At 39.2% G+C, this 13345-nt stretch overlaps 1 protein-coding gene across 4 annotated transcripts in view; it reads left to right on the top strand.

Moving 5' to 3' along the window:
* The window catches only part of LOC124100911 (catenin delta-2-like), a 130942-nt gene that overhangs the window by 63615 nt on the left and 53982 nt on the right, over positions 1-13345 (top strand). The gene's annotated exons all lie outside the window — the stretch shown is intronic.

Genomic DNA, 13345 nt, shown 5'->3' with positions numbered 1-13345 from the left:
GTTCAAAGCAGAGGAATCTATCAATATGTCCATTTCCTCCCAAAATCCGTTTCCTCCCAAAGTAAGTTGACTCTTTGATTGAGCATTACTTGTTGAGTTCTTCACCAGCACTGAGATGGAGATAGGAATTCTGGCAATGATGCTAAAGAGACATTATCCTGAAAAGAATTATTAAATATAATGAAAAGGAAAGGTGAAAGTAAACAAACAGATCTGTTAACCTACTTTAAAAACAATGCTTAACAGCCTTTTACCTAATTTAAACTAGTAAACAAACAGATCTGTTAACCACCTTTAAAAACAATCCTTAACAGCTGTTTACATAATTTAAATTAAACCATTTAAATCACGTGAATAAAAAAATAATAATAATTCGGATCCATTTTTTCATGAGCGCTCCTCATATAAGAAATATGGACATACGCACATACAGACATACAACACAAAACACAAGAGTGTACACAAACGTACAACACATAATAGTAAAGGCCTTGTAGCTTTACCTGGGTGAAATCTCCATTGCAATGTTTAAAAACTCCACAGTCAAAAAATAAAACTGATCAGAAAAACATTAACCTAGGTTTGTATGAGCTCAAAAAATAAAAATAGAACCTTATGATGTAGAAAAATGCAATAATAAAATAGCTATTGAAAAAAGCATCCTGGTTAATCACTGTCGCAGATGTAAGAATGGCCAAGCTGGAGCTCTGGATATCAGCTGTTATGGATTTGAGTCAAATCATCTTCTTTTCGATCTGTAGAAACTGTTTTAGTTAATCTCTCTGGAATCCAAATGGGCTGCTGTTCTCCCTGTGGAAAAACACAAACAGACCCCCGACTCCAGACAATCACTGGGTCAGGACCTTTCCATTGTCCTGTTAGAATATCTTTCCAAAGTACTTTAGGCTTATGTACATTTTTTGGATACATATGCCTTTCCGCAGCACTAAGTCCTGATGAATCCAAATTTAAAAAGTTTAGAGTAAAAAGCGTTATTTTAAGTTTATCTTTGGGGGATATATACCCCCTTCCAATTCCCTCTTTTTGCTTTAATAAGTATGTTTTAATAGTTTGATGAGCTCTTTCAACTATGCCTTGTCCCTGTGGATTGTATGGGATTCCTGTTATATGAGTAATACCAAATGATGAGCAAAATTGTTTAAAAGAGGTAGAGGTATAGCCAGGACCATTATCGGTTTTTAACTGTTTAGGAACACCCACAGTGGCAAAATTTTGTAAGCAATGAGCTATAACATCTTTAGTTTTTTCTCCGGCATGAAGGGAGCCCATCAAAAATCCAGAAGAAGTATCGACTGTAACGTGTAAATATTTTAATTTTCCAAATTCTGGCAAGTGTGTGACGTCCATCTGCCAAATATGGTTAGGTATCAGTCCTCTAGGATTGACTCCAAGATTAACTTGTGGTAAAAATGTCACACAATTTTGACATTGTTTTATTATATGTCTGGCTTGTTCCTTAGTTATTTTAAAACGCTTTTGTAAAGTATTAGCATTAACATGAAACCTTTTATGAAAATTTGTAGCTTCTTCAAATGTAGAGAAAATATGTATGTCATGTGTAGTTTTATCTGCTAAATCATTGCCTAAACTAAGGGCTCCAGGCAATCCTGTATGTGCCCTAATATGTCCTATAAAGAATGGATCTTTTCTGTCCCAGATTAGACTTTGTATAGTGGAAAACAAAGAGAAAACAGTAGAAGAAGGGGAAATCCTACCAGCATCTTCAAGAGATACTATAGCATTAACTACATACTGACTATCAGAAAATAAATTAAATACAGAATCTTTAAACATCACAAAAGCTTGTAAAACTGCATTAAGCTCTACCTTTTGAGCTGATTGTTTGGGTACTAAAAATGTAAAAGTTTGATCAGGGGTAACTACTGCTGCTGTACCATTATTTGACCCATCAGTGAATATATTTGGAGCATTCATGATAGGTGTTTTTCTTGTCATTTTAGGAAAAACTACAGGATGCTTAGACCAAAAAGACAACAAAGGATTAGATGGTAAATGATTATCAAATGAAACATTAGATTTACACATGATTATTGCCCAAGTATTTAACTCATTAGCTAACTCATCAATTTGATCCATAGTATATGGAGTAATAATTTTATTGGGAGAAATTCCAAACACTCCCTTCGCTGCTTTTATTCCTTTGAGTATTAATTGTCCTACAGCCTCAGGATACCTAGTAAGAATCGTGTTAGGAGAATAAGATAAATGTATCCACAATAATGGACCTTCTTGCCAAAATACTCCTGTAGGAATATTTTTTGTTGGTAGTACAATAAATAATAAAGGCAAACTTATATCAATTCTATCCAAATGTATGTTTTCCATATATGTTTCAATAATTTTTAATGCCTTTCTTGCTTTAGGAGTTAACATGCGGGGTGAATTTGGATCTGATGGACCTTTTAGAATATCAAATAAAGGTCCCAACTCTCCTGTTGGTATACCTAGATAAGGCCTTATCCAATTTATGTCTCCCAATAACTTTTGAAAGTCGTTAAGTGATTTGAGTTGATCTATTCGTATTTGAATTTTTGGTGGACGGACCATGGTTGAGGATAGTAGAACTCCTAAATAATTAATTGGAAAATTTAATTGTACTTTATCTATTGCTATCTCTAGATTATAATTTTTTAATAAGTTTGTAAGTGTGGCATAACATTCCAGCAATATGTTTTTATCTTTATGTGCCAATAATACATCATCCATATAGTGAAATATTTGTAGTTCAGGATTTTGATTTCTAAGTGGCTGGATTGCTTTGTTAACATATATTTGACACATAGTTGGACTGTTAGCCATCCCTTGAGGGAGTACTTTCCATTCATATCTCTGATCAGGACCTTCATGATTTAATGCAGGGATAGTAAATGCAAAACGTGGACTATCCTCGGGATGAATTGGAATTGAAAAAAAACAATCTTTAATATCTATAGCTAAAACATGCCAGGTTTTTGGCAAAGCAGACAATTGAGGAATCCCTGATTGAGCAGGTCCCATAACAACCATCTCATTATTAATGGCTCTTAAATCTTGCAGTAATCTCCATTTACCAGATTTCTTTTTGATGACAAAAATGGGAGTATTATGGGGAGATATGGAAGGTTGTATATGTCCTTCCGTTAATTGTTGTTTGACCAGATCATGGGCTACTTGTATCTTTTCTTTAGTCAGGGGCCACTGAGGAACCCACACTGGTCTTTCTGATTTCCAAGTAATTTTGATTGTCTCAGTGGCCCTTTCTGAAAATCCAACCCATGTCTGTCTGTTCCTTGATCTATTTGTACTGGTGCTGCTATACCTTGCCCTTGTTTTCCTAATCTTTTTTCTTTCCTAAAGCCTTGTCTAGCTCTAGTAGTGGGCACATTAGGATTGATATTATTTGTTAACGTCAAACCTAATTGATCTAGGACATCTCGTCCCCATAAATTTATAGGAAGATGATCCAATACATATGGCTGTATAGTTCCTTCACATCCTTCAGGATCCTTCCAATCTAATATCATAGAACTTCTATGGGGATTAGTCGCCACTCCTAGGCCTCGAAGCGTTTGAGTGGCTTGTTGTAATGGCCAATGTTTTGGCCATTCTTGACGAGATATGATGCTAAGGTCAGCTCCTGTGTCCAGTAGTCCATTAAACTCATGACCTTGAATATTTAGTTTTAGCATTGGGCGAGAATCTAAATTTAAAGACAACATAGCCCAATCTACACCTGTGGAGCCTAATCCCCTGGAACCTCTTTCTACACTATGACTAGGAAATTTATTATGTAGGCTGGGTATTATTAACAACTGTGCTATTCTATCTCCAGGTGAAATTACTGATATACCTCTTGGAGAACTAGCTATAATTTTTATTTCACCTACATAATCGGGATCAATTACCCCAGGACTTATCATAAGTCCTTTTAATGTAGATGAACTACGTCCCAGTAATAAGCCTACTGTTCCTTGGGGAAGAGGTCCTTTTACTCCTGTGGGAATGATTTGAACTCCCATCTCTGGAGTTAATACTGCTCTGGCAGAGGCACGGATGTCCAACCCTGCGCTCCCTTGGGTTTGTCTGATGAGGGATTTAATGGACAATGTGTCCTGGGCACTACCCTGATGGTGTTGCTGGGATCCTCCACTGCCCCGTATATTTGTGGTTGTGGGCCCCGGAGCATTGGGCCCCCCTGTCCGTTTTTTGGCAATGGAGCCTGATGCCTTTCTCCACGATATCTTGGATAAATACCTGGTCTTTGTCCGTTTTTTGATAAGGGAGTACCTTCTATGGTGGTTTGAGAACGGCATTCATTAGCCCAATGTCTCCCTCTACGGCATCGTGGGCAAATACCTGGTATTCTATTCCTTTGATACCTACTTTTGTTAAACCCTCCTCCTATGGGGCAATTCCTTTTAAAATGTCCTGTTTGTTCACAATCATAGCATGTTTTTGGCCTGGCATCTAAAGCCTGTTGTACTGCAGCTGCCAAGACTTGCCCTTGTTCATTAATATCTCTACATAATTTAATATATGTGTTTAAATCTTCATGTCTCCATGGTCTAATAACCTCTCTGCAGCAACGATTTGCTTGGTCATAAGCCAGTTGTTTTATTAATGGCATTGCTTGTTCTGTATCCCCAAAAATTTTGGCAGCCGTTTGAATTAGCCTATCTACAAAGTCAGCGTAAGGTTCATTAGCTCTCTGTATTACCTTAGATAGCTGACCTTGTAAATCTCCATGTCCTTGTAAAGTCTTCCATGCCCTAACTGCGTCTGCAGCAATTTGTGCATATATAGCAGGATCATATTCAATTTGTTGCCGTTGACCCTCATAAGGTCCTTTTCCTAACAACATATCTAGATTTCTTTGAGGATAACCGGCTGCTGCATTTCGCCTAGCTGTCTCCGTGCAAAATTCCTCATTGGCAACCTTCCATAACAAATATTGTCCTCCATTTAGTACAGATTTACACATGCTAGCCCAATCTGCTGGCGTCATGTCCAAGTTAGTAATGGACTCGACCATGCTTACCGTGAAGGGAGCTTGTGGCCCGTAGGTTGTTACAGCCTCCTTTAACTGCTTCACTGTTTTAAAATCTAAAGCACGGTGAATTCGCTGCCCTCCTGCCTGTTCAAGTACAGGGCATGCTAATCTTTGAGGTCCTGTCTCAGGATCCCATTTATCAACTACGGGGTTTGAGGGCCACTCAGCTGTCTCCATTGGTGGGGCTGTTGGTTGAATTACGCCCTCTTGTGATAAAATGGAGTTAGTAACAGCCTCCTGTTGTGGCCTTTTTCCTAACAACCCCTTTTCCTTTAAATTTTCTTCCTCTGTCTGACTAGCTCGAGAGACCTTCTCTTTTGTTTGATCTAAAATGTCTTTCTCCATGGTCTGAACCTCTAACAATTTACTTAACATCTTTTCGGTTTGTTTTTTACTAATTTCTAATCTACTATAAAGATAACGCAACCCAATAAGATAGCACAAAACAAAACCGAAACTGAATGAAACAAAAACGGAATAAAAAATCGTTGTATCAATTTTCTCTTCCTCAGGGCCGACAAACTTCAAACCTTTAGTCAACCATTTTTTCCAGTTTGCCTGAGAAATTTCTAGGGATAGGCAGCTTGAAACAAAAACAAGATAAATCAAAACAATAACACATTGTTTTTTGAATTGGTCACCCATTCTTTCGCTCTTCCTCAGGGGCGAGCAATTTCACTTACCTCTAAGCTTCAGAAGTTCCCCGTACGAGCCGCCAAATGCCACAGTCTGGCTGGGCACAAATGCCGCAGTCTGGCTGGGCACACAATCACGAGCCACCACACAGCTTGTAGATTCAAACAGCAACTCTTTATTCCCGAACTCACACCAGCCGTCTACAATCACGTTCTGGGGAAATCCACCTTCTCTCCCAAATCCACGTTCTCTGCCCAAAATCCACGTTCTCTGCCCAAATTCACGTTCTCTGCCCAAATTCACGTTCTCTGCCCAAAATCCCCCTCCACTGGGCTTCTATCTCCAAAAATATACTGTCTGAATCCCGTGAGAACTCAAGGGGAACTCAGGCAGCAGGATACGCCCTATTCCCAGCAGGAATAATCTTAAACCTTAAACCTGGAACCTAAACTGGGAACGCCCTAAACAAGATTATCTTAAAACCGGGAACACCCTAATCTGCCTTGGTCCTTGAGCAAGGTTAAGTACATTCAATGTCACTGCAACATGGGGTACGCTGGCAAGGAAATTGTCATACTTACTTGGCTAATGGCTCCCAGCACAGCTTCTCAAGGTGGCTTGGATTTATCTAACAGCCAGAAGTTATTCTGCATCCTTACACAGGTAGCATGATATGATATAAGTGTCATTTCTGGAAGTAATTCCAGCAGCTGTGTACAGAATGAATGCTTTCTGTAAAACATGGCTGCATTTCCCACTGAAAATATCACAAATCAATACCCTAAAGATCCCTGTTGTGGCCATTATCATCATTTCAGAGTGAGCTGCAAGTACAGCCTTGCTAGCATCTTCTTTTTCCTGTTAATCTAAGAGGCAGCTCAATAAGAAATTCGGATCTACTTTATTGTATAGCTGCACTGTATTTAGTCATGGGTACATGGGACTTTGTCTCCAGCCGGAGCATGTGCACAAGGCTGGGTTTGCTAGCTTCCCCAGCTCATTTCCTGGTGCCCCTGAGTCGTTTTTTTTTGTTTTGTTTTGTTTTTTTATTTTTACTATTCTATTCCCACTTCAGCATCTTGTCCTAAAGGACAATAATATACAACCCTAGTTTTTTCCATCTATCTTTGTGTACACAAGAAGGTTATTAAGCCATCAAAGGAGCTGCACTATGCCTGTGCTTATGAGTATAATTAAATGCAGACCCTCAATTAGTCATTTTAACCCATATAATGGATGAGTGCTCATTCCCAAAGTTCCACTAATACTAGAGTGACCTTGAGAAAACCCCATCATAAAGTAATGCTAATGATAATCATGCTCTAGCTGGAATGTTCCAAGGACATTTATTTTATCTGGTTTACTCTTGCATTAGCCATGACTAAGAAGGGGAAATAGTACTATTTTTGTGTTAAGATCAGGTTATTGCCAGTGTTTTTCATCTATTCAAAAAGAGTCTTAAAAGTGCTTTTAAAGTGCTGTGTGATGAGCTGTGGACTGGCTTACCCCAGTCTCCACCAGGCCAAGGGTGTGCACCTCTGCCTGGAGTGCTCTCTGTCCAGGGTCTGTGGAAGGGAAAGGACTTGGTCTCTGTGGTGCGAGAACACAGGAGACACTCACCCCTTGCCCCATCCCTCCCCATCTCCCACACCCTCGCTGTAAAGCAGAAGAAATTCTTTACTGGGCATTCTCCATGTTTAATATGATCAGAATACCTTGTTTTCTTGAGTCAAGACTCAACAGTGAAGGTCGTCTACTGTGGAGGGAACAGAATTCACTAGGGGCATGAGCAGGGTTCTTAAGAACTCATCTAACTGGTTGGCACCTACCAGAGCAGCCCCACTGGGGACAGGGCTTCCACCTCCCCAGCATGCCTAGCTCACTGAACCCAAGCTCAGCCAATAGGAGGTGGTGGTCTCCACTTGCATCAGGTTGCTCAGTTGACATGACAGAGTACCGTGTCTGCAAGGATGTAGAGGCCAGGAGTCCGAGTCACGATCATCAGGGTTGGTTCTCTGAGGTCCTTGTCCTTACCTGTAGCTTTCTGGCTTCTCCCTGTGTCTTCCCATGGCTTTCTTTCTGAATATGTGTCCAAATTTTCTCTTCTTATGAGGATTCCAGTCAAGTTGAATTAAGACCATTGCTAAAGACTTCATAAATTGTTTCTTCTTTAAAGACCCAGTCTTCAAATATAGTCACATTTTGAAGGACTTCAGGTGAGGACCTCGAGTATGAATTTTAGGGAGATAAAATTCAGCCTGCAGCTCTCATAGTGGGTTTCCCTGTTTCTTTTCACTCTGGGATATAATTTTAATAAATGAAACATTCTTATGGCAAGGTCACAATGACCAGTATGAAGCATATTTGATTCATGTGCAATATAAATAAAAATCATACTTATTCTCTAACTTTAAAAAAAGCTAATGTTATTAGTCTCTATTTCCAGATGGAAGTGATCATAAAAGTAGTCTATAGAAAATGTTCCCTACATAAGCTAACACTGTCACAAAAGTTCCTGTATGAGAGACTTTCAGAAAAGTCCTTATATAGAAGACTATAAAGGCTGATTAATTAATTAATTAATTAATTAATTTTTGGCATAGTTAACTGATGAAATCAATAATTTCATTTAGTGATAAAATATTACTTTCAGAAAATCTCTGTACATACTCATCGTCAATTCTAATTGATGAATCAAAGAGTAAATAAAATGACCTCTGATTAAGAATTCTAATTCTAGAGTGACCTTGAGAAACCCCATCATAAAGTAATGCTAATGATAATCATGCTCTAGGTGGAATGCTCCAAGGACATTTATTTTATCTGGTTTACTCTTGCATTAGCCATGACTAAGAAGGGGAAATAGTACTATTTTTGTGTTAAGGTCAGGTTATTGCCAGTATTTTTCATCTATTCAAAAAGAGTCTTAAAAGTGCTTTGAAAGTGTTGTGTGATGAACTGTGGACTGCCTTACCCGAGTCTCCACCAGGCCAAGGGTGTGCAGCTCTGCCTGGAGTACTCTCTGTCCAGGGTCTCTGGAAGGGACAGGACTTGGTATCTGTGGTGCGAGAACAGAGGAGACACTCACCCCTTCCCCCATCCCTCCCCATCTCCCACACTCTCTCTGTAAAGCAGAAGAAGTTCTTCACTGGGCATTCTCCATGTTTAATATGATCAGAATACCTTGTTTTCTTTAGCCAAGGCCTAACAGTGAAGGTCGTCTACTTTGGAGGGAATGGAATTCACTGGGGGCATGAGCAGGGGTCTTAAGAACTCATCCAACTGTTTGGCACCCACCAGAGCAGCCCCACTGGGGACAGGGCTTCCACCTCCCCAACATGCCTAGCTCACTGACCCCAAGCCCAGCCAATAGGTGGTGGTGGTCTCTACTTGCATCAGGTTGCTCAGTTGACATGACAGAGTACTGAGGAGAGGGTGGCTTGAGTAACAGAGATGTCTGCAAGGATGTAGAGGCCAGGAGTCTGAGTCATGATCATCAGGGTTGGTTCTCTGAGGTCCTTTTCCTTACCTGAAGCTTTCTGTCTTCTCCCTGTGTCTTCCCATGGCTTTCTTTCTGAGTATGTGTCCAAATTTTGTCTTCTTATAAGGATTCCAGTCAAGTTGAATTAAGACCATTGCTAAAGGCTTCATAAATTGTTCCTTCTTTAAAGACCCAGTCTTCAAATATAGTCGCATTTTGAAGGACTTCAGGTGAGGACCTCGAGTATGAATTTTAGGGAGATAAAAGTCAGCCTGCAGCTCTCATAGTGGGTTTCCCTGTTTCTTTTCACTTTGGGAAATAATTTTTAATAAATGAAATATTCTTATGGCAAGGTCACAATGACCAGTATGAAGAATATTTGATTCATGTTCAATATGAATAAAAATTACACTTATTTTCTAACTTTTAAAAAAGAAGAAGTTCTAATTAGTTATTAGTTCTAATAACTAATGTTATTAGTCTCTATTTCCAGATGGAAGTGATCATAAAAGTAGACTATAGAAAATGTTCCATACATAAGCTAACACTGTCACAAAAGTTCCTGTATGAGGGACTTTCAGAAAAGTCCTTATATAGAAGACTATAAAGGCTGATTAATGAGTACTGGGCTTTTTTTTTTTTTTTTTTTGGCATAGTTAACTGATGAAATCAATAGTTTCATTTAGTGATAAAATATGACTTTCAGAGAATCTCTGTACATACTCATCATCAATTCTAATTGATAACCAAAGAGTAAATAAAATGACCTCTGATTAAGAATTAGGTGGTCTGCATTTGCACCCCAGTTTTGCAGCATCTTGTCCACTGTCCTGAAGGAAACGTGGCAGCTTTATCTTGGCCTCAGTTTCCTGCCTGTGAAGAAAGGTTTGGCCTGCACACCTTCATAAGGTGACAAAGAAACTACAACAGAGTTTGGGTATTTGCTAGCTGACCCCAGACATTCTCTAAGTGAGGATCCAGAAGAGATATACCCAAGTAGGCATATCTCTTCTGGATATGCCCACTTAGGTCCCCAAGTGGGTTCTCCTCAGGGAGTGCCATGGCTCTGCAGCCCAGCTGTGGCCTTACTGGTGTAATACTGGACCTTGAAACTGCAAGACCATCGGGAGGAAATTAATTTCTGAAAGAGCCCCTTCTAGAAGCCCATTCTGATGTTTCTATAACATGTATGTTGCCTAATGCAGCTGTCCCAATAATCCTGTGAGGCAGGAATTCTGATCCTGTTTACAGATCCAGAAGCTGATGCTCATAGAATAAGCATAACTTCCCCAAGACATACAGCTTGTAAGTGAAAGAAGGATGCATATAAAGCCCAGATTGCATGATGACGCCTTTAGGTCCCTGCCACTCTGCTGTGTTCCACAAGACAGAGACCAAGCGATGCCCCCAAGGATGTGCATATGTGTTTGTTTACAGTGAGGGCAGATGTGACACTCATTCCAGATTCTGGGTCTAAACACCAAGTTGGAATTGATAGTCAATAAAAGAAATTTACTTAGGGAAAACACCTGAGAGGAAAATGGGAGGGAACCAAAGGAACTAGAAGAACCATCAAACCGTGGCTCAGGTCTGACCCCAAGTTAAAGAGACAAGGAAGGAAGAAAGGAAGGGAGTGGGGAAGGAAGGAAAGGAAGGTGTGTTGGTTAGGTGCTCATCACTGTGACCAAAACACTGACGAAGAACAACTTAGAAGAGGAAAAATTTATTTTGAACTCCCGGTTTCAGAGGTTCACCACTTGATTTGTCAGCTCCATTGCTCTGGGCCTTAGGTAAGGGGAGCATCATGGCAGAAGGACATAGCAGAGGAAAGCTGCTCAGCTCATGGTGTCCAGTAAGCAGAGAGAGAGAAGGAGGAGCTGGGGGACAAGATATAACCCCCAAAGGCATGTCCCCAGTGACCCACCTCCTTGAGTCATGCCCTCCCTGCCTTCAGTTACCACCCAGCGAGTCCTTTTAGATTATCAATCTATCAAATGAACTCATCCACTCACTGGATTACAGCTTGCATAGTCTAACTGTTTCACCCCTAAACATTCCTTCATTAACACAGGAAACACTAATATTCCAACCATAACATAAGGAAGGAAAGGAAGGAAGGGCAGGTGAGCAGGCAGTGGAATGTCTTAGACTTAAGCAGAATTCATCTAGACAATCAGAGAGTTCTTGAGCCCAGCCACCCTTCAAATGAACCATATCTCCCAGGAACAAGTCCACCTTGCCACTGCCGCTGATCTCCTCTGTGGCTGGGAGCATACAGGGAAGAGGAAGCCCGAGCATAAAAGAAGGCAAGGAAATAGACTTCAGGGTGCAGCAGCCAGCGCCCGTCAGTCAATGGCACTCCTGCAATCAGTGATCTGAGTGGTGTGTTTTCATTGAGTGACACATCAGATAACCTTTTGATAGCACTTCCCTTCTGTACACACTAAGCTTATAAAATGCTGTGTTATCATCAGGAAGCTACTGGATATAATATAAACATGAGTTGTATGAACCAACATTTGGTTCTGTTGGGGTACATTCTTTCAGACCCCTACCCTGTTCCAGGCCCTGTGGTAGATGCTGCAGGTGATGGAGAGAGGATGAATCTGTGGAATTTGTTGTTGGAAGCCCTGAAGAACATCATTAAAATAAGATAGTCTGATGTGTAGGTCCACACCTGGCTGCCCTGGAGTGGGCAAGTTGGGGTGTCTTCCCAAATTAGTGCCTCAGGAGATAATAATATTGTTTAATTTCCATGGCTTCAACTTCTTCTTACTGACACACTTTTTTTACACATAAAAAGTTTTTTTTTTTTTTTTTTTTTTTTGCCATTAACTAGTCTAAAATTTATGTCTTAGAGCTCCTGAGCTTTCCATCTTCAGGATTTTATATCTCCTTATCCTTTCCAAAACAAAAAGTATGAAAGGTTTTCTTTTTTTTTTCAAATCTTCAAAAGATCTTCCTATCCCCCCCGCCCCCCACAAAAGACTACTAGATTTGTGCAAAGTTCTTTCTGGCATTTACGTTTCCTGGAAGAGTAATAGGGATTATTTCTTTCTAAATGTTATGTTTTTTCCTCCAAGCTAGAAAAATAAATACAATGATTTTACCTTAAATATAAATGATGAATATAAAACATCCATCAAGCTAGTCCATCTTAAAGTTTCTAAAATTTATTTCTGCAAATTTAATCTACTTAATTATGAAAACTTACAGGCTCTAACTAAAATTTGTTTTATATTATTTACTCTATAATTTATAAAAATGGGCTTTTTTAAGAAATGAAGAACAAATATTAAATTTTATCTTTTTGCTGTGAATTCTCATTTTTCCTATCAGAATATGAATATTTAGATCTTTCCATTAGTATGAACAAATGACTTACTATAAAAAAAGTTTCAATGAAAAGTTTAGCTAATTCTCAATTGATATACCCTGATTTTTAACATTTATGCCTATAAAACATTGGTTTACAGGATGTTAATCCCTGATAAATATAAAGCTGATTCATTTCTAAAATTCTTTATAACTTCTTCATATTAGAAATATAATTTTTCTTCCTGCTGTCCCTCAAATCATATTTCATTGCATAAAGAGTAGCTTCCATAGAGGAGAAGCAAAGAAATTAGTCTACTAACCATAAATTAAAGAAGAATTCTGTACCATTGGTCCACCCGCCTGTTTTGGTACCAGTACCATGCTGTTTTTGTTACTATTGCTCTGTAGTATAGTTTGAAGTCTGGCATCGCTATACCGCCTGATTCACACTTCCTGCTTAGCATTGTTTTTGCTATTCTGGGTCTTTTATTTTTCCATATGAATTTCATGATTGCTTTCTCTATTTCTACAAGAAATGCCATTGGGATTTGATTGGCATTGCATTAAACCAATAGAGAACTTTTGGTAATATCGCCATTTTGATGATGTTAGTTCTGCCTATCCATGAACAGGGTATATTTTTCCATCTTCTAAGATCTTCTTCTATTTCTCTCTTTAGGGTTCTGTAGTTTTCATTGTATAAGTCTTTCACCTCTTTTGTTAGGTTGATTCCCAAGTATTTTATTTTTGAGGATATTGTGAATGGAGTGGTTGTCCTCATTTCCATTTCAGAGGATTTGTCGCTGATATACAGGAATGCCTTTGATTTATGCGTGTTG

The sequence above is a fragment of the Marmota monax genome, unplaced genomic scaffold (genome assembly GCF_021218885.2).
Source record: "Marmota monax isolate L192 unplaced genomic scaffold, Marmota_monax_Labrador192_F-V1.1 WCK01_AAM20220418_F8-fsc00440, whole genome shotgun sequence".
Classification (NCBI taxonomy): Eukaryota; Metazoa; Chordata; class Mammalia; order Rodentia; family Sciuridae; genus Marmota; species Marmota monax.
Note: the sequence above shows the minus strand (reverse complement) of the source record. Positions and strands in the feature narration are given on the sequence as shown.